This window comes from Marmota marmota, unplaced genomic scaffold (genome assembly GCF_001458135.2).
Source record: "Marmota marmota marmota unplaced genomic scaffold, marMar, whole genome shotgun sequence".
Classification (NCBI taxonomy): Eukaryota; Metazoa; Chordata; class Mammalia; order Rodentia; family Sciuridae; genus Marmota; species Marmota marmota.
Window position 1 is genome coordinate 8,270,140 of NW_026000020.1, and position 23,088 is coordinate 8,293,227.

Consider the following 23,088-nt stretch of genomic DNA (forward strand, 5'->3'; position numbering starts at 1 on the left):
GGTGGAGTAGGAGACTGAGGGGCGGGGAGGGCGGGGAGGAGGCCTGGATCTGACCAGTCCTTGCCGTGTGCACATGTCAATAGGCCACAGGGAGCACCAGCGTATGCACACCCACGGGGACCCCCAAGATGAGTAAATAAATGAGTGACGGGGACAGCAGAGGAAGGAGAATGGGGGGGGGGAGACCCAGGGCCAGGTCAGATTCCATGTATGTATGGTTTTGTCAAAATGAACCCGGCTGTTATGTGTGACTATGACGCACTCATTAAAAAGAAGTCTGCGAGACCAGGGACAGAGCCACCAAGTCACGTGCAGCTGACCGTCCCAAGAGCTGAGAGAGGTGGTCGGTGCTGCCCCCAGGCCCAGAAGCCCAGGCTACACAAGCACCGAGAAGTGTTCCCAGAGAGACAGGCCCTGGCTCAGCTCCAGGGCTGCATTAGCCCTGCACTAAATGCCACCCTGTCCCTGCCACAACACACAGGGAGGACTGGAAATGACCCACCGGGTCCCAACTTGACTGTCCCCAGACTCCAGCCAGGAAAGACAGTGCAATCTGACCCTCACAGAGAAACAGCCCCTTCCTCCAGCAGAAATCAACTCAGGAGCCAGAGAGCTGTGACCCGCCTGTATGACTGTGTCATGTTCTGTGCTGACACTGGGTGACAGGGACACAGCTTCTACCTTCTACGTCCACAAATGTTGGAAATTTGAGAGAATTAAGACGAGACCCCTCCTGACCACTTCCTTCTCTCTGCCATGTCCAGTTGTCTGTGGTCACTGTCTCCAGTTCTCCTGGAGCCCTCCCTGCTCGGGCACTCAGGTGACCTTCTCCACATTGCTGAGTCCCTGCGTCCCCTGACCCAGGAGTAGCTGTGACAGCCCGGTCCTGCCTGCAGCATGCCAGGGCTTGGCCCCCCCTCCCCCCATCGCTGGATGCCCTGCGAGCTAAGGACCGTGTCTCCAGGCCAACACTCCCTCTGAGCCCGCACCCAGATGGTCAGCGGCCTGCGGGTGCCCTCGCTGGGCATTTCTCAGAGTAAAGCATCTCCCACTGAGCTCCTGGCCCTCCCCCAACACCACAGTCCCCTGTCCCCTTCTCTGCTCCAGCAAATAGCAACTTCACTGTCCTTGAGGTCAGGGTGGCCTCTTCTGCACACCCCACATCTGACCCCCAAGCAAATACTCTGGTTCCACTTTCAGATCCGAGTCTCAGCAGGACCACTTCCCACCGTGAGGAGTGCCGTCACTCTGGTCCACGTCACCACCTAAATCACACTCTGACTTGTGGCTAAGTCCCTTGCATTTTCCTGTTTCTGTCCTTGTCCATTATCGGTGGTCCTTCAGGAATCCAGAAGGACCCTGTTAAAACACAATCCAGACAATGTGACTCCCCTGTTCCAAACCCTCCCTGATTTCCCATCTCACTCATCATGGCCTACGAGGTCCCCTCGACCTTGTCCCCCATACACCCCCTCTGACCTCATCTCCAATCACTCCCCCTCACTGGCTCACTCAGGTCACCCTGCCCTCTCTGAGTTTCTTAGGTGAGGCACACTGTGGCCACAGGGCCTTTGCAGAGATATTCCATCACCTTCAATATTCACCCCCACCCAAAGGCCATGCTCTTGTTTCCTTCAAGTCTGTCCTCAAATGTCACTTTCTTGTGAACCTTTTTTCAGTCAAATCACTTACTCTTTCAAGCATTCCTGCAACAGTGCCCCCTGCTTCTTCCCTGTTGAATCTTTCTCCATGGCATTTTTCATCTTCTAGAATATTCTACACTGGTTCCCTTTGTTCATCATCTATCTTGTCCATAGCCACCAGCAGGGCAAGAATTTTGACCTGATTTTCTTTACTATTCTACCCTCATCTAGAAAGAATAGAATCTGACACAAACAGGCATATCATAAAGTTTTGTCTTAGTTAGTTGCTTAATTTGTACTTTGTCCTTTGTTTTTGTTTTCATTTTAGTATTGGGGATTGAACCCAGGGGCACTCAACCACTGAGCCACAGCCACAGCCCCTTTTGTGTATTTTATTTAGAGACGGGGTCTCGCTGAGTTGCTTAAGACCTCGATACCTTGCTGAGGCTGGCTTTGAACTTGGAATCCTCCTGGTTCAGCCTCCTGACCTGCTGGAATTACAGGTGTGCACCACTGCACCTGGCTTCTATCCCTTCTTTTGCTAGCTTTCACATTTGAGAGAAAACATTCAACCCTTGTCTGAGTCTGACTTATTTCACCCAGCACGATATTCTCCATTTCCATCCATTTACGAGCAAATGCCATAATTTCATTCTTTTTATGGCTGGGTAATATACTCCATTGTGTTTATACACATATTTTCTTTATTAATTCATCTGTTGATGGGCATGTGGGCTGGCTGTTGTGAATTGCACTGCTATGAACACTGACGTGGCTGTGTCTTTTGGATAAACACCAAGGAGTGCGGCAGCCGGGTCAGATGGTGACTCCCTTCCTAGTTTTCTGAGGAATCTCCATCCTGTGTTTCAGAGAGGTTGTCCCCATTTGCAGCCCCATCCGTGATGCATGAATGTGCCTTTCTCCCTTGTGGGCATATTTTTCAATGTCACGCAGCACTCAGGCCACCAGGCACCAGAGCTCTGCTGCAGAGTCCCACTTACACAGTCGAGACTGGCACCCAGACACGAGTAGGCAGCCCACTGTCTCACCCACGCGCCCAAGGCTGCCTCCACTGCAGGTGGCCCCAGGACTGGGGAACTGGAGGACAAGGGCAGAATCAGAATTGGGAAGACTGGTGCAGGCAGAGAAAGCAGAAGTGAGTGGCCACCTCCTCCCATAAATCAGAAATGCAAAGGCAGCCTCGGGTCTGGTACCGTGGGGCAGGAGCAGGGGTCCTGGTGCCCTGAGGACGGTGGAGGGGGCGGTGAGGGGGGTGATGCTCCAGCCCCAGGGACGCAGTAGACCAAGGGTGTAAGGGGATCACCTTCTCCACCTCCTCCCTGTGCTGAGAGCCGGCTCTCAGGCCTGGACAGAAGCTCCCCAGGTGACAAGCCAGGTGAGTTGGGGGTGAATCTGGGCCACCCCATTTTCTCCAGCCTGCAGCCGAGCAGGCGCAGCTGTTGAACCGGGCAATGCTGCGGGGCAGCCAGGCTGGCCCTTCAGGGAGAGGGTACAGGGGGAGGGACGTGGGGCTGGCCCAGGCACAGTGCAGCCCGGCCTGGAGCCTGCCTGGGAAGTGTGTGGAGGCCTTCAGCACAGGAAATACGAGCTCTTGATTTGAATTCCCTCCAATGAGGAGACATTTTTGTAAACACAATAAATAGTTTTTTTAAAAAATACCCCCTTCTTGAGAGAGCTACACCTGAGAAGTTACCTGCATAAACAGCCTCTGTTAATGGAATCACTAACGCGCTCACCTAAGTGGTGGGACACAGGTTGCTGAGCCTCCGGGGCCGGGGTCCTGGAGCCGGCTGCCCCCGCCAGCGGGCTGCAGCCTGGCAATGAGCTCATCTCCTCCAAGGTCCAGAGGGGATGGGGCGCAGATGGTCCAGCTCACACAGGTCAGGGCATGCACCTCCACACAGTTATGTTGTGCTTGGGACACGGTCTGGGGTTCATCATTCAGAACGTAGTTAGACTGATATCCACTAAGTGAAATTTGGATTATTTTAGTACTTTAATACATAATGCATTGATCTACTGATCACAAAGGTCCGGAGATGGTCCAATGAGAAAACACATGCGGAGTCCCTGACTAGCACTAGCACACATGCGCCTAGCACTCTGTCAGCACCCAGCAAACACCCTTTGTCATTAGGAGTCATCGTTGACCACAGCAACAAAAAGCCTGAAAGAACAGTTGGCATATAAATTGGGAAACAGCAAAATCAGGTTTCTTCAAAAATCCATTTCTTCATAAGCCGGGAAGTTGAGAGTATTATCGTATCTATTTACATATTCTGTCAATGCCAAGCCCAGAGCCTCGCCCTCTGCTGCCCTCTGCCCACTGCAGGCTGCTGCGAAGGACCCAGACCTCACCTCCTCACCTCCACAGGGGTCTTCGCAGGCTCTGGCTGGGCGTGGCCGGGCGGCAGGCATGCAGGTCCACCAGGCGGCCTCTTGGCTCCAGCTGCTGGATGTCAAGGCCCAACGCTGGGCCCAGACCTAACTGCTTGGGCTGCTGCAGAGACTGAGGCCTCACTTCCCCATGGAGAACCAAAGACAGTGGTCAATAGTGAGGCCTGGAGTGAGGACCAGGCGCTGCCCTGGAGCACTGGGCTTGGAGTGAGGACCATCAGGTGGACCTCCGACTCCACCCACTCTCTATCCAGGAAGAGGAAGCAGGGATCCCCACCTGGGGCCACCACAGAGGAAGAAAGAGGGGCAGCCCCTGGCAGACACCATGCCCAGTGAGGTAAGCCAGACACAGAAAGGGGACCACCCTGAGGTGTGAAGACAGAGAGCAGAGGGGAGGTCCCCAGAGGCCGGAGGACTGGGGCAGGCGTGGGAACAGCACTGGTCAGAGGCTGAGAAACTTCAGTTAGAAAAAGGAGAGGCCCACGGAGCAGCAGGTGGCTGAATCACAACGTATGCATTTTGAAAACTGCTGGAGGGTAGCTCAAGGTTAAGTGCCCCCCCAGGCACACAGAGTTCATGGACCAGGTGCAGCGGCACCCACCTAGAGCCCCCGCTACGCAGGAACTGAGGCAGGAGGAGGGAGCTTGAGACCAGCTCGGCAAATGAGCAAGATTCCATCTCAGAGTAAAAAATAAGGAGGGCTGGGGATGTGCTCAGTGGTAAGCACCTGAGCTCAGCTCCCAGTGCTAGAGACAAAGGGGTGTGTGAGGTGCTGCTACGGCGTGAACTCCATTCAGTCCTTCCCCACACACGGGTTTTAAAATGTCATGCTGCACACCAAATACATACCATTTTTATGTTTTGATTTTAATAAAACAAAAGAACTCATTTCTATTCTTTTGGGCTAATTCCATCTGGATTCAATGAAGGGAAAAAAATCAGAATGGAATAAGTCCTGGTGGTCCACATATAACACTTCTCCTTGTGGGGATTTATGTGACACATTAGCATATTAAAAGCTTTGAGAAGTCATGCAGATAAAGCGGTGTAATTGGTTTAAGTTTGTGGAAACCAAGGTTTCACGTTAGCTCTAGAATACTTTCCTTGAGCAACACGTTCTGGGCGACTTTGGAAATCACCACTTGCACACGCCACAATTTGAGAGCTGGTTCTGACTGTCTTTTCATCCGCCTCTGTCCCTAAATCCCTCTCCCTGTGGCTCCGTGACTTCTTTGCACATAGTGGGTCTTCAATAAATATTTGCAGAATGGTGGGCAGGGGGTGGAGGATGGGCCTACGGAGTCTAAATGAATGAGAGATACCCGGGAAAGCTTGGGCTGCGCTGGTGACCGTCACAGTCAGTGGGCAGGCCTGGGTGGCCCCAGGAAGCCGAGGTACAGTGAGGAGGAAGTCGGGAGGGATCTCCCTGGAGCTCAGCCTTCCAGGTCCAGCCCCCGTGTAACCTCACCTGCCTTCAACTGTGGCCAGTGCAGCACCTGAGCAAGGCATCACTGTCACCTGTCACCTGGAGTGGCACACCCTACTTTTTCAAAGGCAGGGGTACAACCCATAGCTTCAGTGCTGACCCCACAAAGCAGCCTGCGCATGGCCAGCTCACATTCACCAACATCGTAACATCCATCTCCCAGGCTCATCTCCAGAGGAGCCCACGGCGGAGAATCTGCTGTCACCAGCACTTTGATCTTGAGCCACGACAGGAGGGGAGCCCTTCCTTTTGTTCTCTGCTCTCTGTTCTTTTGTTCCGTTTGGTTTTTCCTTTGAGAGTAAGTGACTGTATCAGAATAAATCCAGTCTTTTCTGGAGGCCCCAGGATCTCTTTCAGACCAAGCAGACACCCGTGTCGTTGTTTTGGGGGGTGACTGACAATCAGGCTCAGCTACATAATTAGTGGGTCCCAGGGCAGATGGAAAGTGGGGCTCCTTGTTCAAAACCTATCAAGAATAACAGGACAGTGAGCCAGGGCACTGGACCCAGCCGCTCCCCGAGGCCCCCACACCCACGAGGCTGTGCCCGTGTCTGATCACCAGACAGGAGGACGGTGGGCATGGGAAGCTGCCAGGGCACCATCCTGCCCACTGCGGTCTCTGGAGGCCCATGGTTCTCCTGATTCCCAAGGTCTTGGCTTTGCTGACTCTGACAAATATCAGAACCCTAAACCAGGGGCCCAGCGTAGGCTGAGCCATCACAGCCCAAACCGATGGCCAGAAACGCCTCCAACCACCCCTGCATTTTGATTCAATCAAATGCAGAGTCTTGGGCTGAACGCTTCCTCCCCCGCTGGCCTTCTTTAATTTTGCACACGGGTATTTTAATGAAAATACAGTCCTCCCATCTGGGCTTCAGCTTCCCTCCACCAGTCAAAAGGTTTGCCAAGCACCTGGTTCATAAGGAGGCTTTACACTGACAGCAGCCTCGGGGTCCTCGGCCAAAGAGACGAGCTCCATCCAGGAGGAACTCGTGGGAACGGGCCTTCCTGTCTCACCGCTTCAGGCCGTGATGAGGGCCAGCCAGTGCCGCTCCCCAAGTTGGAGCCAAGTGCAGACCATGCTTACGCTCTGATGGACACACTTTGAAGCTACCTTTGAAAGCACACCTGGATCCGGATTGGCCTCCCAGCTGGGCTCTGTGCTCAGTCACACGACAACTCCACTGCGCATGCGACATCTGAACTGCACTGTCAGAGAGATCTCAACCGTGGCCCCGCTCATGCGCACCCTGGACGGCGGCATGTCATTCCCAAGGGTAGCTTTCTGGAAATAGCCTTTTAAGTCCAGTGGGGAACACCAAGGGCACGAGAAATAAGGTGCGTCTCTGGCCTCAGACACCCTGGGTTCTTGCAGGCATTTAGCGAGGGCCTAGACTCCTAGGGAACGTAGGAAGAAAGTTCCAGATCTGTGCTGGGCCCAGCAGTGGGAACTTGATCACAACAAGTCTGCACATCCCAGGGGCGACTCTGAAGATAACAGCATTGGGGTCAGTGATGCATTCTAATGTGCTCAGTCTCCTTGCTGCGTAATAATATCTCCTGTGCATCCCATGATAATGAAGATGGGCTTTGGCCTGCAGGCTGCTGCCTTTTTAAAAAACCTCCTACTGAGAAGCTATAGCTTTCAAATAAGCCACCAGCACAATGGAACTGGAGCAAGAGGACTGGTCTGAGCACATTCACCAGGGGACAGTCCCATGAAGCTCAGACGGGCACATGCAGCGGCCTTCCAAGGAGCCACTTGCTACCAACACTGACGCCATTTCAAGGAGCTGGTGGCTTTCTGTCACAGGCTGTGTTGGCAGGAGAAGTTAAAGCTCTAAAAAAAAAAAAAAAAACAGAGAAGAAAACTAAGAACAGAACTTAGACTAGGAGCCTTGTTTCTTTTTAGAGCAAGTGATCCTCTCACAACAAATGTGGCGATTTCCAAAGTCCCAGGAGCCTCTGTGTCAGGTCTTGCTTCTCGAGACCAGTGCTGGCACCTTACAAAGCCCAGGGCAGCCATGTCTAGCTCTGACACCGTCCCTCAGGGCTTGGGCATCGGGCAGGTGTGGGCGGACTACTAACCACGGCCAAGGCCCACGCTCCAGCCTGCGTTGCAAGCTAGCCTGAAGGCAGTGTGAGAGCACGGAACCAAGGCCTGAGTGACCCTTCCTGTCAGGAGATGACATTTGACGTGAGCCACCTTTGCCTGTGACCCCACCCACCTCATCGACACAAAAGCAATACAGGTCACAGGGGACCCTACGCCCCCCAGACAGCTCTGGAGAGAGGGCCACAGGCAGGGTCAGCACCCCCCGGCACAGCTGCCAGGTGGCCTTGCGGAGAGGGCCAGACTGTGAGTACAGGCAGGGTCCAGGCCAGTGTACTAGTCCACATGACTGGGACAGAAATGAATCACTCAAGTAAAAAGGAATTAGTAGCCAGCAACTGGCTGTGGGCTGCCCCCCATCCCGTCTCACAGTCTCACGTGTCCCCTTCCAGCTTCCCATCCAGGCTACTCTAAGCCAGTTCTGGGTAGAGAGGGAAGGCCTGAGAAGCTCACGGTCAGGGGTAGCCTGAGCAGAGCCCCAAGGGGTCACAGCACCCACTGACCCAAGGGGGCTCCATAGAATGCTCCAGGGGCCGCTTCTGAAGGACACGTTCCTTCCCATCACACACGGTCAACGGCATCTGGCAGACAACGGGGAGGTATCTCAGGAAAGGGATCCCTTTCCCAGTTGGCACAAAGGTGCTCATGGGACTTTGGCCACTGAGGACGAGGCAGCGTCTCCCCATAATAGCAGAGAAACAGCACAGCACCTCAGACAGGGTGGGGCTCGCAGGGGGTGGGGGACACAGTCGTCTCCACGTGAGCCAGGGCAGAGACGTTCCTTAGGAAATCAGTTCAGCCCACAGTAGACGGATCCAAAGCAAAGCTCCAGGCAACTCGCAGGAGAGGAGGTTCACGCCCTCACACATAAGACAGAAAGCAGTGTCCACCACGGTCACAGGGACTGAGACCCATCGTCTTCCGACTCCGCCATCCTCAGCATGTGACCTTGTTCAAGTCCTGTGTCCCACCATCACAACCACATTCCTCGCAGAGGGGAGGAGGGAGGCTAAGGGGACCCATCACCCTGCTAAGCCACATCTCCAGAACCCCACCCACCTCCCCTCACCCTCACCCTCACCATGGCGCCAGCTGCAAGGGCAACTGGGAATGAAGTGGCACCTGTCCCATGGGCCCTCTTGCAGCCCTGGCGCCCGCCCAACGTGTCCCTCCCAGTCCCCTCCAGCCTAAACCTCATCTCCCCGTCCTTGATGCCCAGACTGGCCACAGCCAAATGAGGAGGAGCAGATCTGTAGGCAAAGCACAGCTGGGGACCAGGTCTCCTTTTTTCCATTAGCCAAGCAAAATTTGGGCCTGGGCAATTTAGATGAGACAGAATCAACCAAAAGTAAAACTAAGAAGAGATATTTTACTAATCCAAATGCTTCCATGTGAGCTTAGTTCTTGAAGCAATTACATGCACTCTGCAGGCAGGACCTCAGAGTCTGCTAGAGGGATGCAGGGCTGCCCAGGGTCATACTGGTAGGGTTGGCAGTGAGACCCCCGGGACATCTGGACGTCACAGCCTGTGCCTCATAGTTAAAGTCAAAACTCCATTGCAATAATTAATGAGAACTTATTCCTTCTCCCACGGTGGTATGACCATGGCCATAGCGTCCCAGCACATGGAGCCCCCCGCTGGCACCATCAGAACCCCTTTTGAAGATTTAACTTCTCTGTAGAAAAGTCAGGGCCCACAAGGCCAGTTTCCCTCTCCCTCCTGAGGTCAATTGGTATCTCAATGTCTTGCTGTCAATTTGGCAGCTTAAACGTGAAGGGAATGTTTCCGTGAAGTCCGGGTTGGTTCCCACCTCCGGAGCTACTCGGGGAAAACACTGCCTCCCCCAGGGTTTCCACACAGCCCGGGCTTGGCTTTGAACTTCCAGTACCCCCTTTCCTCTGTAGCCGCCCCCGGCCTCCTTAGCCTGCAGGTGGTAGACCTGGGGAAGGACAGGTTGACAAAGTCCGGCTCCTCCCCAAGGTCCACAGCCAGCAGCCCCTGCCCTCTGGAGTCTGAGTCCTTGTCCTTCCCACCCCACAAAACTGAAGTGACGATGGATTCAACACTCTTGAACTGCAAGCCCCTGCGTGCCAAACCTGCATCCTGAAACCCTCTGTCCACGTGCTCCCTGGGGACTCAGCGTGTCAGGGGCAAGAGCGCTCGTCCTTTCCAGGGCCACAGGGCCCATGGCAGGGCCCTCCTTCCCACCTGCTCAACTCTGGGGCTTTCAACCCACTCGAGGTCTCCTTCCTGTGTCCCCACCTGCCCTCCTGGTGTCCTGCTCCTTGTGGTCAGCCCCTGCCCTGCCCAGTTGCCTCTCGGTGGTGGCGCAGGCCGGGCCCTCCCCCTCCAAGCTCTCACCCCGGTCCTGCCCATCAGGTGCACCCAGGCTCCTGGAGCCACCCGCCTCCCCTTCTCCAGTGGCAAAGGCACCTGTCTCACAGTGGCCTCTCCCAGAGAAACTGGGGAGGACGGGGCTCAGGGGCGAGGCTGGCCCACAACAGAGCTGCCTACTCCGTCAGGAAGCCAGCGCTGGTTCTGTGGGTGAGGCAGAGGTGTCTGCGAGGCTCGCAGGTGGAAGGGCAAGGGAAGGTCTCCCTGGGGAGGGGTCGAGGCTGCAGAACACCTGGAGGGAGGTGCTACTGGAGGACAGCCAGCCCCTCACACCCATAAGTCAGGCTCCCCCAGAAACAGTCAACAGACTCCATGGATCAGAAGGGATTTATTATGGGAACTGGCCCACACGGTTATGGGGACAGAGATGTCACCAGCTGTAGTCTGCGAGCTGAGACCAGGAAGGCTGGTGATGTGACTCGTGTCAAGCCCCGAGGCCTTTGGGTAAAAGGCCACTGTCACAGCTGAAGCAGAGGGAGCGTTTGCTCCCCCTCTGTCCTTTGTCCTGTTTGGGCCTCCTCAGATGGACGGTGCCTGCCACAGTGGTGAGGCATCTCTTTACTCAGATGCCTCTCCCAAATGTTCTAAGAGGTGACTATAAAGCCACCAAATCCCGGAAGAACTCAGACTCTGCAAACAGCTGGCTGTCTTTGACCTTACTGAGCCCGCGGTGGCTTTTCTGTCCTCCTTGTGAACTCCTCTGCTGACACTGCAGATCTGGGGTTCACCCTGTGCCCTGGGCGCCGCCCCTGCTGCCTGCCATTACCAGGACCACGGCAGAAGGGCGTCCTGAGATGTCCTCAACGAGCACCAGGGGGCGCCCTGAGACACCCTCCATGCACACACTTGGCCATCTCCAAGTTGATGGACACACAGAGGTGAAAGCCCCATAAGGGAGTGCTGGGCAGGCTGACCCACCAGCAGCTTTGTGGCCAGACTTAGGTGGACAGAAAGATTTCCTTCAGGTCATTTCTATTTTATCTCATACTTTCCTGACTTCCCAATCCAAAGATCTACCTTATCTGTATTTCCTAGAGATAAAATCCCAACTGATTTGGAAAATGCTATTGTTTGGATCTGGAAGGTTCTATAAGGGCCCATGTGCTAAAGTCTTTTCCCCAGAGAGGCACTGTTGGGAGGAGGTAGAGCCTTTAAGAGGCGGGACCTAGAGAGAGAGGTCTTCAGGTCATTGGGGGCGTGCCTTTGAAGGGGACTTCCTTTTTTTTTGCTTCCCACTGTGAGGTAAATGGTTTTGCTCTGCCTTGAGGTGCCACCGCAGGCCCAAAGCCTCAGGACCAGCCATTCATGGACTAAAGCCTCCAAAACCATAAGCCCAAAATAAACCTTTTTTCTTGATAAGTTGATTGTCTCAGGTTTTGTTACAGTAAGATAAAGCTGACTCTGAAATTATTCTTCTAGGCAGGATGAAGCCCCTGTTTCTCTGAGACTTCAGCTTGTCCATGTGTCCAGCTTGTCCATGTGTCCCTTCCCTGATTTACTTTTCTTCTTCTGATAAATCTTTTTTCTCAGCTCTTGAGCCCCTCACCTGCCTGACATCTTTTATTCCCTTAACAAGAAACACTGTTGGGATCAGTCGGCAGAGGGTGACCACAGCAGGAACTCTGGAGCCCAGCTGTTGGAGGTCACCAGCCCTGCTCCTTGCTCACTGTGTGTCCTGAGACACGTGACTGGACTCCTCTGTGCCTCAGTTTCATAGATGGCAGGGCCTACCTCACAGATGTGTGTGGGAAGAAGTGTGTAAAGTCTGAGAATGTGCCTGGCCTGAGCCAGAACCACGTCAGTGCTGGCTGCTACTGTCAACCACGCCCCTGAATAAACAGGAAGGTCCCAAGGACGAGCCAGATGTTGGCCTCAGGAGCTCATCCTTACCCAAAAGAGACTGACAAGAGAAGAAACAGCCTCATACAAGTCAGTGAAGGGACCTCAGGAGAAGACCATAGTCTCGGGAATCCTGGCACACGCCAAGGAGGAGTGGCATAAGGAGCCGGCGGGGACTATTTTCTGTCCATTGCTGTGTCAGATTACTCCGAAGCTTGGAAGCCTCAACAACAATAAAGGTTTGTCTCACAGAGTTAGGACTGCGGGAGGGACTTTGCTGGGTGTTTCTAGACCCAGGTGTCTCTTTGGGTCACAGCAATCCCCTGAAGGCTGGCCGGGCCAGGAGAAGCCCCTCCAGCCTGGCTCTTCCTGGATGTTGGCAGGGGTTCCAGTTCTTCACAGGTGGACCTCTCCACGCGGGCAACTGGAGTGTCCTCAAGAGATGGCAGCTGCTCCCCTCCCAGCAGATTGTCCGTGAGAAACATGGTCAAAGAGGTAGTGTCTCGTCTGAGTCACTCGTCACACTGTCCTTCAGTGATCTGAGTCACACACATCAGCTTGGAAGACAAGGACCATTGTGCCTTTGGAGGGCACCACAGCGGCAGGATGGAAAGCACGGTGCAGTGCCAGGCCTCCCCAGGATTGGAAAGGGAGGCTGGGAGCACAGGGGAGACCCCGGGCCCAGAGGCCTGTTGCCACCCACAGGACATGGGACTGACCCAGGGGGAATTTATACACTGTCTTAAGTAAACTAAGCTATTGCCAAACACGGGGAGCTGACCAAATAGGGGAGCAGGAAGAAGAGGGGCAACGGTCTCCTCTGGAGCCCGAGGTGTCTCCCTCCAGCTGCAGGAGCAGGCACCTCTGTGTGAGAGCAGCCTTCCTGTGCCATCAGCCGTGAGACCTCTTCACTGTGGCTCTCTGGGTCCCTGCCTTTGGGCTGTGGCCGAGATGGAATCCCTCACCCAGCATACCCCAGGGGGCTCTCCTGCACTGCCTGGCTTCCTTGCACTAAGTCAAGGTCACTGTGATGAGCTCTGACCAGAGAAGCACATTGACAGTGACTCCAGACAGAGGAGCTCCCGAGTGACTCTTGCAGCCTCCCTTCCCCACCAAAGAAGCCAAGGAAGCCATTTGTCCTGGAGCACACAGCCTACGTAAAAGGGAGCCCGACTGCCCTGGGCCCAGGCTGCAGGGAGCAGAGTGCCCCCTGTTGGACAGAACATTGTAGCCAGGGATTGGTCTGCTAAGCTGTTGAGATAAAAAGACCGTGGCTGCAGCCAAACACCATAATGTGTCAGAAGGGATCTTTCATTACCCTAAGAATCTTCTGTGCAAAGTGATCTATTTAAAGCACAGGCCTGATTGTACCGTGTCCCCGCTGGACACTTAGTGCTCCTGAGCCTGGCCCCAGCCCTCCCTAGCACACTTGTGCCATGTCCTCCGCCCTCCCACCCCGTGCCCATCCCTGCCCACCCAGCTCTCTTCCTTCCTCAGAGCCATCTTGGGCACCATCAGCTCTGCCTGGAACTCCTACCCTCCCGCAGCACCCTCTGGGTCTCACATGCCAGGTTCCCGACTGTCATCCACCCCACCATCTGAGGACATCAAGAATCTCCTTGTTGCTGACTTTCAAAGCTCCCTCTGTCCACCTTTGCCATTGAGATTAAATGGTGGTCAATTCTGAATGGCTAAGGGGATGGTTGTTTCTCCACCAGGAGGCGATTCCCAAGAAGAGGCTTGCACTCTGGGTCCTGGCTCCCCGCCTGGCCTGCGAGTAAAGCTGGCCATTTGTGAGTGGAGGGTGCAGATGTCACAAGGCCATTCTCCCCACTGTGCACTGCAGGCGGTTTCCAGGCTCCCCCAGCCCCTGTACCAGGGCCGGGTAGCGCACCCAGCACCACAGGGAGTCTTGGAGCTTGGTTAGAGTCCAGGGGAGGAAAGGAGCCCCTGGCCCCAGGGACAGTCACATCCTACAGAGCCCTGTTTCCAAAAGGGAGCCCACCCTTCTCTGGCTGCCCAGCAGTACCAGCGGTCCCTGGCTGTGATGGAAACAAATGTGGACGGAGTCCTGGGAGATCCCTGGATTCTGGAGCACTCAGGCTCTGAACGAAGGCCCAGGACGCATTTCTCATGGGCATGCTTTATCCTTCCCATCAGGGGCCAGGTTTCCATCCCTGGTGATTCCCGGGAGAGGACCAAGAGGAGGAACGTGCCCGAATCGTAACTGCACAGGGGGCAGACATCTTTCTTCCTATAAAAAGTACCTGAATTATGCATCTTATCAGAGACCATGTGCTGGCTGATTTTAAAATATTACTCCCCAAATATGCATATAGTACGCCAAGAAACCATCGACGGTAAATCACCTCCACTCCAGAGCCAGGACACAGTTCCTGAACTGTGCAAGTCCCTCGCATAAAATTCAAAATGTCTCACAGTTTATCTTGAAACTTTATAAAATTTATTGATCTTTATAGCCATGAAAGGCAAGAGGAAATATATTTTAAGTTCATGTTTTTTATTACTGACCCAAGTGACCATGTGAAATGGCTCAGATTTATCATCGCGTCCAGCTGCCAGCGTTTGCAGCGACTTCCAAACATGTCATTTTACCTCAGACTTCTCATGGTCGGGACGCTTGGGGGAGTTTACAGGGTCGCTCTGACTTCAGGACCAGAACAAATAAGTGGCTTAAGTAGTTTTGCAGCTGATTGGAAAGTGACTTTGAAATTCATTTGAGGAGTTTGCTAACCGTGGGCCACAGAAACCTAGGGAAGGGGCAGGGGTCCCCAAATTTATGTCTTTCCACATGGGAGAAGAGAAGATTCCTTTGCCAAAGAGCAGTAAGTGTGTATGCTCCTCCACATCTTCCCAGCTCCATCAGAGAGGTTTAAGAAAACAGTATTCAACTGTTTCTCATTTGCTAGAGAAATAGACATTACTAGTAAATGGAAATGGAAATTGTATTTTTTTTAAATGTTCTTTAATGTGGCTTACCAAAATAGTCGTCACTGTGCATGGAACATCGCCTCTGTTCATTTTAAAACCAGGAGGTGGCTTTTAAAATGCCGTCACTAGTGCCTACGGGCCTCAAACTCTTGTGAGTCGATGTGCAGTCCACGTCAAGCTTGGTCAAGAGTGCAGGGCGTTAGCCAGTTGTGGTGGTGCCCAGCTTTAATCCCAGGGACTCCAGAGGCAGAGGCAGGAGGCTCTCAAGTTCCAGGCCAGGCTTAGCATTTAGTGAGACCCTGCCTCAAAACAAAAACACAAAAAAGACTGGGGCTATAGCTCAGCGGTAAAGCGCCCCTGGGTTTGGTCCCCAGTACCAAGCAAACAGACGGAATGCTGGGGGCCTGGTAGGGTCCCTTTGCCCTTCCCCTCCTTCAGGCCTGTGTGTCCAGCCAGCTCCTGGGATCTGGGTTCCTCTTTTGTGCATCTCTATTCTCTCTCTCCTGTCTCTTGACCCAGTGGACACTACCACCCAGTCCACCTTCTAGAAGGTTCCGGGCATCACCTCCAGGCTGACACCTGATTGCTTCTCACTGCCTGTGTGGTGCCCCTTGGGGGACCTTGTCTCCATCTCTATGTCTCCCACCATCACCCCATCATCCCCAGCAGGGAGCCCAAGACACACAGCTGCCCTCAGACTTGGCTCGTAACATCCTCACAGCCAGAATGTCCCCAGCCTTGCTAAAGCATCCAAACTGCCAAGATCTAGAGGACCCTCAGCCTCCCTGGAGGAGGCAGCCCCTCCCCTGGATTCCCGCAGATCAGCACACGTTCGCAGGCCCCACTTCGCCTGCTCCAGGCTCCGTAGCCCAAGCTGGAGGCTCAGCCTCATGGTGCTTCACATGCTTCTTTAGCATCCCAAAACCTTACACGCTTCTTGTCATCCCGAAGAGCAAGCTGTCTGCTCGATAGAGAGAATGAGGGACACTCCAGGGAGGCCAGAAGAGAAGGGAAGGAAATCATAAAAAAAAGATACTATTTAAAACAAATACACTTGGCCCTCCATCCCGGCTCTGCATCTGCAATTGCAAAGCATTAAAAAAATGCATCTGTACTGAATGTGTTCAGATGTTTTCCTCATCGTTATTCCCAAAACAGCACAGTATAACTGCTATTTACATGTAATTTACATTTTACTAGGTTTCACAGGTGATCCGGAGAATGTGTGTAGGTTTCATGCAAAGCTACACCATTTTATATAAGAACTGCGGAAAGTTCTGGAACAAATTCCTCGTAGACACCAAGGGCCTCAGCCTCCCAAGCAGCTAGGATTACAGGTGAGCACCACCACACCCCACTCAAGACCTCCCTTTCAATTGGTTTCCTCTGTAAAGACCTTGTCTCCAAATAATGTCTCATTCTAGGGTACTTGGGGCTAAAACTTCAACATAAGGACTTGGGGGCACACAGTTCAACCCTGACACTGTGTGTCGCGCACCAGCCCTGGGGATAAAGAAATCACTAAAATATGGTGCCAGGAATGAAGCCGTTCACCACCCAGGGGGACCATCACCACTCATCCACCTGTTATCCTAGTCACCACAGACATGAGACCAGTCCAGGTGCAGATGCCTGGGGCCTACAGGACCTGCTCGTGCCTCTGGGGTAGGCGACCTGAGAACCAGACTCCAGAAGCACAGGAGGAAGAAGTGGGTGACCAGGTCCCATTCCGGTGCAGGAGGCGGAAGGAGGCCGGCCACAGGTGAGAGAGCCGCTCCTGCCCCAGAAGGAAGAGGGAAGCCAGGGAAAGTGGACCTGCGCTGGGCTGTCCCCAAAAGGGGAAGCTGTGTGACAGGGTCGCAGGGTGGGACACTCCTAGACAGAAAGAGCAGCCAGGGAGACTTGGGGACAAGTGTCTCCCAGGCGTGTCTCCCTGAACCTTGACTTCGAACCTTGTGGCAGCTTCTTGTCCTCGAGCGGGGACTGAGGGAAGCGGAAGTGGGGACACAGCTGTTTCCACAATGGGGAGCTCAGGTTCCAGGTCAGAGTGTGAGAACTCCTCGATCGGCTAGCAGGTCACTTTAAAGGGTAAGAAAAGATAAGTAAAATAACTTAACTCCGTTTTTTAATGCTGGTTATTTCAAAGGAACCCCAAGAACGTTGAAAAGCAACTTTATTCCTACTGATGTATTTGGGAACTTTCTGGCACATAATGGACCCAATTTTTGAAAAACGCTAACCTGAAATTTAATCAGCATTATATTGAAAGGAAAAAAACTCTTGTCATCTGCCTCTTCTCTCTTCTTTCCCCTTAAGCAGACAGTGGGTGGCTTGAGATGTTGACTCTCTATCCCTGAAGATCACTTCCAGGTTGTGATGGCTCCTTCAACCCCTAGTCCTGTCCCAGCCGGGGTGACTTAGTCGCGGCACCGATGAACGCACATCCTCACCTTCACCACCTTCACCTCCGAGTGCCAAGCTGAAGCCCCAGGTAAGGCCAGCTCCAGGGGCACGTGCAGCCTCGCAAAGCCAAGTCTCGGGCCCCAGCTGCAGAGAGGATGAGTGGGAAAGAGGGTGTGCAGAGGCTGCAGGGTCCTGAGCAAACCCAGGGCCCCAAAGCTGCCCCACCCACTTCACGCAGCCTCAGGAAGGGACACCTTCAGACCCCGAGGCCAAGCCCCGGTGGGTCAAAACCCTAGGGACCCTGGAGAAGCAGACAGACCAAATATCCAAATCCATGAGCCAGATGGTTTCTTCCCAGGATGGTGGGCACTCCTGAGAGCTTCCTGGGACTCCAAGTGGGGGGCTGCGGCCTGGACCCAGGAGTCCTGAGCACAACTCGGGAGCCACAAGAAAAAGAAAGGGTGGCGGCAACTGAAGCACCTGAGTGGCAGGGCCGGCCCAGTCCAGCATGGACACAGCCCCGGGAAAAGCAGGGACCCCGGTGACCGCAGGAACTGAGGAATTAGGTGGTATCAAGGGAAAGCCGAGGTGCAGGTGTTGCCTGCCTGGCGTCCAGGTCCGAGTGCTTGCCTGCCCTGTGGAACTGTGGGTTCTCCTTAGGCGCCCAGGTAGAGGGGTGCCTGGGGTGCCCAGAGACAGGTAACCCAGCCTGGCCTCCCCAAAAGAGACAAAGAAACCAGGGCACAGGGAAGCCAGGGTCTGGGACTGGCCACCATCTTCCCGCCTGCCGGGGACTCTGGGTCCTCCTATGCACTGCTACTTCCTGCTCCATCTCAAAAGCTGTGCAGTTTGCAAGACAGTGAGCTGCATGGGGTCCAGGGCTCAGCTCTCGGCACAGATGGGTGTTGACCAGATGGTGACGAAGTCTCCAGGGCAATGCCAGACTTTTAAAACTAAGTGACAGGAACTCCCGGAGGGCAGGGTGTGACTCCCACGTAGGCCCCGTGCCTTGGGACTTACCCTCCCTCCTGGGAGCTCCAGCCGTATGGGCAACCAGTGTGGAAAAGAGCCCCCCTGCAACTAACTCCAGGCCAGCAGGAGGGGACGCCGGCCTCACAGCCCACTGCTCCCCCAAGCCTCATCCTCCCCCAGCCTCCTCTGGGTGACCCTGAGGAAAAGGCCAAAGAAAGTGCCCCGGCCTCGGCCCTGGCATTCCTGACCTCTGACCCACCCCAGGGCCCCTGGTTCAGACCTCCCACAGATGGAGGAGGCAAACCCCATTCCTTTTAAACCTCTGCAATTTGGATTTTTGGTTATTTGCAGCCTAAGCAAACTCTAGCTGCTTGGTGGGAAATCTCATTCCTACAGAGGAAAGCCTCGTCTCTAACCAGAGCGTGGCCATGCAAGGGGGTGAGACATCGGTGTTTCCTGATTTCAGAAACTGTCTCCATTATCGCATCTCTAGGGAATGTCGATGACCAGATGGGGCTGGGTCATGAGGGACCCCAAACACACTCAGACCACCCAGGAAGGTCTGGGCCGTGGGTGGGACAGTTGACCAGCACATCACATGAGAAGGTCACACAGAAGGCATCTGGGGCACTGCGTGAGTCCTGCAGGGTCCCAAGACTGACGTTCAACACACATCTGAGGGTCGAAGGCAAACCCCATGTGGCACAGGTAGGGCACACCAGTCCGTGAGTGGCCCTTTGGGCTGTGGGTTCTTCTCAGTGGCCTGTGACCTCCAGTTCTGGGCTTTTCCACTTTACTGGGAAACACATCTCCAGGGGACCTCAGCATGGACTCCTCATTCCTGGTCAGTAAGGGCACCCCCAACAGAACCAGGGCTGCAAGTGACACGGTGATAAGACATGGAAAAGTAAGAGGAGCCCCACGCATGAACCCAGGGAGAAGTAGAAGCCAGGCAGAGGCCATGCACTGGGACGGGCTGGTCCTCATCTGGACAAGAGCCAGAGGGCTGTGAGCAGGGCAGGTCCGTGGCAGGAGGGGATGTCCAACAAGAGGAGCAGGCTTTCCAAAGATGCCAGCTCTCTGCTTCCCGCTTGGCCGCAGCCAGATTCTCAGCCAAATAACTTGGGTCACAAATATTCAACACGGGAGGCTATCTAAGCATTAAAAAGCCAACCGAAAACCATCAAGAACTATGTGAGTTGTCCCTTGGCATTGACAGGATTGGTTCCAAAACCCCCCCACAGATACCAAAACTCAGGAATGCTCGCTCTGGTCCTACACATAAAATGGCGTGGTATTCACACAAAACCAACACACACCCTCCCTGCGTTCAATGTCTAACTAGCAAGCAGTGACCACCTGTCCGGGCCACGCCACACACAACACTCACCCCTCACACACGCGGGGCAGAAAGAGACCTACCTCTCCGACACCATGCGCTAGGCTGCAGAGGCTGGGGCTCCAGCTCCCCAGCACTTCCAGCCTGGAGTAGGGACCAGGCACGCCCAGCGGGTTCAAGCCCCAACTTGGTCCTGCTCCGGCGGCACCTCAGCAGCGCTTCATCTGGGCCCCTGGACAGCAGGGGTGAGTCTGCGCCTGCAGGGGTCCCCCGGGAATTGCGCTGAGCCTGACATCTGGGAGCCAGCCTTTGCCCAAGGTCACCCCCAGTGTAACATAGAGCCAGGGTTTGAAATTAGGTCCTGCCAATTCCAAAATCATACCCTCTGCTCCCTCCACACACCAGCTGCCTCTTCCTAATCTGTCCTAATGGCGCCCCACGAGGCTGCCACGGCATGGACCACAGACAGGCGGCCAAGAAGCTGAATGTGGTCTTTGCCCTTGGGACACAAGAGGTCCATCCAAGAGGCCATGGAAATCAGGGGCTTTCACGGGGAGGCCCAAGGCCTGGAATTGGGGTTCTGAGGGAGATCCAAAGAAAACAGGCATGGGTTGGGAGGAGACGCCGATCCCCAGCATGGCTGGCTGTCGAGGGACACGGACGCAGCTCGCAGGCCAGGCGAGGGGGTGTTTTCCTTGGCAGCCATCAGTCTGCTCTCACGATGGAGGATGCGGAGACGACTCCAGCCTGTGGCAGAGAGGAAAGGCCCTGTGCGACTCCGGGAGAAGTGAGCGCAGGAGAGGACGCAGCCTGCCAGCTCAGGAGCTGGAGTCGCTGCTGGCTGAGGCCCTCTGCACTAGGCAGGTCCCCCACTTGCCCTTTGGCCCCAAAGACAGGTCTGCATGGACCACCTCACCTGGGCTTCCATCACTCTCCTCCAGGTTTCTCTCCACATTCCCCCAGAGAAGAAGCCGAGGAATCCTGCAGGTGCTCTGCGCAGAGCCAAATACCCAGAGGTCTGTACAGGGACGCGGGTCCCCGCCTCCACAGATCCACCCAAGGTACAGCCACCTCCAGCCCCCGGGCGGGAGACTGGGGAAGAACGGCTTGGAGGCACCTTTGGTCACGTACCTACGGGTGCCCCCAGCCTGGGAGGCAGGTGTGGTGCTTCCCCTCTGCACAGACAGGCGGAGAGTGGGAGTCCAGAGGTGGGGGGACAGGACCTGAAGTAGAGATTCCAGGACTGGAACTCAAGCCCCTGCTCTGGCATCAGTGAGCTTCAAAAATAAAACCCCCAAAGAGGCTATTTCTGAAAACCAGTGACTAGCCAAAGGGCCACAATGAAAAGAACCCACTTACCTCCACGTCTGGTCACCAGATGTCCGAGAGAAAGACAGCAGGGCTGGGCTCAGGCGGAATTAACCCGGGCGTGCAGCTCACGAGAGCGGATGGGGAAACAGGCTGGCAGTCTGTGAGCTGGTTCTTCAATCACTGGAGGCTGGAAATCAGCCATGGCAGGCATTGGTCAATGTTGGAAAAGGAGGCTTTGTTTTGGTGGCTGCTGAGAGCCATTTGGCCAGCACCCCAGGGGATGGATCTTGGAGTGAGTCACCCAGAAGGCACGGCCTGGCTCTCCCTGGGGGAGAGGAGAGAGAAGGCATATTTAAGAAAATAGCCAGGGAGCCCTTGGGTTCAGCCTGGTAGGCGCCTGCCTCTGTCCTCTCCCCTGGAGGCCTGAACGCCTTTCCGCTCTGAAGTCCCTGAGTGAGTCTGCAGTGGGAGAGAATGGCCCAGGGTCCACCTGGACGTGCGTGGGGTGCATGGGGGCACGTGGCCCCTCCTGGGTTCCTGGGGAAGGCCCATGTACCCCGCTGAGCCCCAGCAGGTCTCCAGGTCACTGCTGAAGGGAGGACTGCAGTCTTGGAGAGGCTGAAGATTCCAAGCAGGGCTTACAGAAGCACCCTGCACTGGAAAAGACACGCAGTGAAAATAATAATAAAAACTGCCATTTCCACGTCCCTCAGGGCTGGCCAGGAGAGACCAGCGTCTGATGCCAACACAATTGTCACTGGTCTATTAGTAAATATGAATCATAGATTCTTGGGACTAAAAGGGACCCAGGAGACCATCTCCACCAATCACCAACTGAATGCTCAGGTCCTCAAACAACCTGACTAGCCCAGTGGGTGTCCAGCCAACATGCCCTACCCTTCCTCAAGAGGAAGCCCATCCTTCAGGAGGCCACCACGGTGCCTGGTCACAGCTCTGTGGCTACTGTACCACAGTTAGGAATATCAGACCGACTGTAACTCTGCACTGAGCCTGGATTTATGCCAAGGACATCTTGGGTGGGACACTCCCCCGGTGGGCAGACACCTTCCACCCTCGCAGCTCCTATGCTCAGGCTTGGCAGTGCCTCTGGAGGTTCACCACCTTCTGTGGATCACAGGTTTCCCCTCCGGCTCATCTTCCTAGCCTCGCTGCTATGGTTTGGATGTGAAGTGTCCCCCAAAAGCTCATGTGTGAGACACTGCAAGAGGTTCAGAGGAAAAATGATTGGGCCATGAGAATCTTGATCCAATCAGTGAATTGTTCCCTGACAGGATTAACTGGGTGGGATGTGGCTGGGGAGGTGGCATTGGGGACGTGCCTGGGGGGTGTACATTTGTATCTGGCCAGTGGAGGCTCTCTGCTTCCTGATCATCATGTGAGCGGCTTCCCTCGGCCACACTCTCCCGCCTTACTGTTCTTCCTCCCCTGGAGCCGGGGAAAGGAGCCAATGGGCTGAGACCCCTGAAACTGTGACCCCTCAAGTAAAGAAACTTCTCTACCGTTGTTCTGGTTGGCTCCTTTAGGCATAGCAGCAGGAAAACTGACAAACACCTGCCTTCGCATGTTTATTAACTATTTCAAAGCGACAAAACAAAGCCCAAAGAACAATTGCCCTCAAAGTTGGCAAAATCCGCCGACCTTCCAGCCACGTCTGTTGCCGCAGCCCACAGGCGCTCCCTCCTCCTTGGGTCAGGGACCCTCCTCCACAGCTCCTGCACCTGCTGGTCCCCCGCCCCATCAAGGCTCCCACACTGCAGCCCCGGTGCTCCCCACCTCTCCACAACACCTTGCCAGCGCCCGTCTGTCCCCTTCATCCTGCACTGCCAGCAGACATCTCCCTCTGGCACCTCTGGGTCTTTCTTTCCTCCTTTCCCACTGCCCTGCAACCAGCCCTTGCATCCTCTCCCTCTGGATAGACACTGAATCCTTAGGTGGGGGCACTTCTTTACCATCTTCAGCACCTCCATGACCCCACACCTATCACAGTAACCTTTTTTACAGGATGACTTGCCTCTCCAGTAACTCAAGGCTGCCAGGTTGGGTGTGCATGAATCGGCTGGCTGTGCTCCTTTAAGAACTGTCAAGGGTAGGTTTCCTGATATAAATCAGTTGGTGTAGAAATAGTAGCTCTGTTCAGCAACATGTTCAGATGCTAATCTCACTGAAGCCCGGGGCAGTAGCACGTCCCCCAGTGTG

The 23,088-nt window shown here is 54.7% G+C and overlaps 1 long non-coding RNA gene across 1 annotated transcript; it reads right to left on the minus strand.

Annotated features, from left to right (window-relative positions):
- Positions 1–14,382: 14,382 nt before the first annotated feature.
- Positions 14,383–22,512, minus strand: LOC125618829. The gene is made up of 7 exons (XR_007350217.1): positions 20,920–22,512; positions 20,692–20,783; positions 20,477–20,552; positions 19,644–19,817; positions 17,087–17,393; positions 14,895–16,925; positions 14,383–14,820 (listed from the first exon to the last, which is right to left on the minus strand). It is a non-coding gene; the product is annotated as an uncharacterized LOC125618829 (long non-coding RNA).
- Between the last annotated feature and the right edge of the window lie 576 nt (positions 22,513–23,088).